This window comes from Malania oleifera, chromosome 2, assembly GCF_029873635.1.
Source record: "Malania oleifera isolate guangnan ecotype guangnan chromosome 2, ASM2987363v1, whole genome shotgun sequence".
Taxonomy (NCBI): Eukaryota; Viridiplantae; Streptophyta; class Magnoliopsida; order Santalales; family Ximeniaceae; genus Malania; species Malania oleifera.
In genome coordinates this window covers 105,005,462-105,009,609 of record NC_080418.1, presented here as the reverse complement: position 1 = coordinate 105,009,609, position 4,148 = coordinate 105,005,462, and the positions used below count along the sequence as shown (strand labels likewise).

General features: G+C 39.3%; 1 non-coding gene across 1 annotated transcript; it reads left to right on the top strand.

Moving 5' to 3' along the window:
- The first annotated feature begins 427 nt into the window (after positions 1-427).
- Positions 428-533, top strand: LOC131149987 (small nucleolar RNA R71). Its single transcript, XR_009135375.1, has one exon. It is a non-coding gene; the product is annotated as a small nucleolar RNA R71 (small nucleolar RNA).
- Positions 534-4,148: the final 3,615 nt, after the last annotated feature.

Genomic DNA, 4,148 nt, shown 5'->3' with positions numbered 1-4,148 from the left:
GGTCATTTTATCGGTAAAGTTAACTTCTTCCTACATAAGCTCAGGTTGGGATGGCACATGTGGGCAATTATAACTATAATGGAAGGGGTCGGAATAAATCTCCCACACTTCTGAACAGGCCTTTGGCTGTTGTTGCTGTCTCAAGGACAAACACTGATTTAGATTTTTTGATATTGTGTGCAGAGTGGGTGCTAGGTCATGGTCTATAATCAACTCATAAACTCCCTTAGCTTTGGAGGTGGATGTGTTGGGGGGTCTACGAGCAGCAGCAATGTGCTGTTGAAAGTTCTCAGCTAGGTTTTTAAAGAGAACCCAGGCCTCATTCTTATGCTTTGTGAGGAAAGTACCTCCGCACAATGCATCAACTATCGACCTATCACTCTCAACTAACCCTTCATAAAAGGTTTGGACTAATTGCCACTTATGGACCTGATGATGTTGGCATTTATAAAGTAAGTCCCTAAAGCGCTCCCAGGTCTCAAAGAAAAGTTTCCCATCCATCTATGAAAAACTCGTGATGGCTCTCCGAAGCTGGTTCGTCTTTTCAATTGGGAAATACTTCTTCGAGAATTTGTGTTACATGATGGCCCAACTGGCACCCGATTTTGGCTCTAAGGACGCTAGCCAATATTTGGCCTTATCTTTCAAAGAGAAAGGAAAGAGCCAAAAATGAAGAGCATCATCACTAAAGTTGGGTATACGAATGGTGGAACAAATCTCTAAGAACTCATCCAGATGCTAGTAAGGATTTTCTGTAGAATTCCCATGAAAGGTGGGCAGCATCGAGATGATAGAAGTCTTTATCTCGAATTACATCACCTAAATATGTGGGAACCGAATGCAAGATGGTGAAGTGTATGCTTTAGGTACAAAGTAGTCCCTATGAGGCCAAAGGGGTTGCTCTCCCACCACAGGAGCGGGGAGCTTGGTGTTTTGAGATTTGATCAACAGGAATTGGTGGGTTTTGTTCGACTATAACTTTTGGCTCAGATAACTTAGCAAACTTAGGACTCAAGGTTGGCTTCCTAAGGGACCTACGAGATTTCTCAATCTCCCAGTATATGGCAATCAGCTCAAGGTCCAAAGAATGCAAACCAAACATACACAATTTAAGAACAAAGATTCAAGACTTCAATATATAAAAACAAAAGAAGAAAAACAAAAATATATATAAACAAAGCAATAATATACTAGATCAGAAATTGGCTAACAATCATACCCTAGTCCCCATCAATGGCGCATAAATTTGGTAGGCCCACCAAGGCTTGGGTCCTTAACTACCAAAAAAATATATTTATACTACCTAACAATCCCAAGTTCAGTAAAAAGTGGGGAAGTCGGGTGTCAATCCACAGGGACTAAATTGTGCAGTTATAAAAATTTTCTTAATTAGTTTATTATTGCCTCATGTAAAGTGAAAAAGATGGTATTTTGCAATAAGTGTTCTAACAACTACTAAAAAGAAAATAAAATCTAAGTTAACCCTACTCCTACAAAACAATGCTTAGACATGAATCAGACTCAGGACGCCATGCCTCTGACTATGCTCAACCAGCTATACATAAGAGTACTAACCCAAGAATCTCAAGCCAAGTGGGAGAGGATCATTTGATGGCATGGGGTAGCAAGGGTGCACCAACCATCAAAAGCACGGTCGAAAACCGGAGTATACCCTATCTCAACAATTACACGAGCACCTCCGCAGTTCCATAGCCAACTACTTCTATCTGGTTGAGACTGTAGTAGTGCTTATCCTATCATGCAAGACTTCATCAACATCAAAGCAGTAAATTAAAGCATGTAAATTGAAAGCATGTAAAGGAAATCAGGAAAAATGGTTTCTTATTGCAAACGGATTCTTTTGTCACTAACAATCAGAAATACAAAAGAAAACCACAACAAGAATATAAAGGAAAGAAAGTAAATCTACTTTACAGTGGTTCTCAATGGCATTCTAGGTCTGTCACTAACCCAGAATTGGCCAAAGAGGAACCCAAAGCTCATGTTCATAGCAAATATTTATAGGCTCTAGGGTTTACAAGGTCTAATTTTTAGTTTAGGAAAGTTTGCAACAAATATCGCGTAGAAGATCATCACTGTCGACCAAGTCGCTTCTATGCTTCCTTTAATTGCACCCTAGTCGAGACTTCTGGGAAATTAAGGATTTAAATCTTTAGCACTTTCGACTAAGTTGCTCCATAGGATCTTGCTAGTCAAGTTGATGGTCGAGATGCAGTATCTCAAACTTCAGGAACTCGACATAGTCGCCCCTTTTGGTATCTCTGGTCGAACACTTCGTCGATACTCTCGGTAGTTTTGGCTTTAGTATGCTTCAGTATCTCGATGTGGCCACCCTTTGAGAGTCACTTCATGGAAGACTTGGTCGATCCTTGCAGCAATTCTTCTTCAATCTGAAACCTTGGAGTCTGCAGATGATGACTTAGTTGCCACTTGTGTTGCCAGTCATACCACTTGGTCGAACATAGTATTCTTTTCTCTTGGTGATTCGAGGCTTTAGGAACTTGGCTAGACATCTAGATCAAGCTTTGTGGACCCCAAATTCTCTTTTAACTTCTCGTATGCCTAACTCTTTCGTTTTAACCTGCTTTACTTGAAATGACCAACAAACCTTGCATAACTCCGAACAATGATAACAATGGGTAAATACATAATAAAGTAAGGATAAATAAAGGTATATGAGGGTCTAAAATCATGCATTTTAGGGACTCATCAGAGATTCCTATCATAAATAAGAATGGAAAAGTCTATGTATGCATCAATTATAGGGATCTAAATAAAGCAGTCCTAAAGACAATTTTCCACTTCCACACATAGATCTATTGGTGGATAACACTACTCGACACGCTTTGTTTTCCTTCATGGATAGATTTTCGGGAAATAACCAAATCAATATGGCCCCAAAAGATAAATAAATGACCACATTCATCACCTTATGGGGAACCTTCTGCTATAAGGTTATGCCATTTTGTTTGAAGAATGCAAGGGCCACTTATCGAAAAGCCACAGTAACTTTATTCCATGATCTAATGCATAAGTAAATAGAGGTGTATGTAGATGACATGATTTTCAAATCTCGAAATGGAGATGACCATGTGAAAAATCTAGGAAAGCTATTCAAAGGGCTATGGAAATGTCAGCTAAAGTTGAATCCAAAGAAATGCACCTTTGGTGCCACCTCTAGAAAGCTATTGGGATTTATAGTAAGTAAAAAGGGCATTGAGGTTGACCCAAATAAAATAAAGGTCATCCATGAAATGCCCAGTCCTAAGACCAAAAAGGAAGTTCGGAGTTTCTTAGGTAAGCTAAACTACATCGCCTACGTCATCTCTTAGTTAACTACTACATGTGAACCTATATTCAAGCTACTGCGGAAAAACATTCCCAGGAAATGGAATGAGGAGTGTCAGAATACCTTTGAAAAAATAAAATAATACCTTTTAAATCCTACAAAATTGGTTCCCCCGGTACCTGGAAGACCACTCCTTCTATACCTGGCAGTGTTATAAAATTCTATATGATGTGTACTAGGGCAACAAAACGAGTTCGGAAAGAAAGAACAGGTCATATATTACCTAAGCAAAAGATTCACTGAGTATGAGGCTAAGTATTCAGACATGGAGAAAACTTGTAGTGCGTTGGTTTGGGTGGATAGCAACCTAAGATAATACACACTGGTTAATTTCCAAAATGGACCAGATTTAGTACATTTTTGAAAAACTAGTTGTAACTGACCGAGTTGCTCGGTGGCAAATGTTGTTGACTAAATACGACATCACGTATGTGACTAGGAAAGCCATTAAAAGAAGTGTTATAGCATAATACATGGCGGATAGAGCCATCGAGGATTATCAATACTTGGAGTTTGAATTTCCAAGGAAGAAGAAGAAGAAGAAGAAGAAGAAGAAGAAGATCAAAAATGATGGGTAATGCTCTTCGATGGGGCGTCTCATGTATGGGGACATGGAATAAGGGTAGTGCTGATATTACCCAGTTACATCCAAACTCACATTTCCATGTACCAACAATGTAGCTGAGTATAAAGCTTGCGTGTTGGGTCAGTAGGCCACCATAGACCGAGGGATTAATGAACTGACTGTAAAAAGGGGTTCAGCTTTAGTCATTCATTA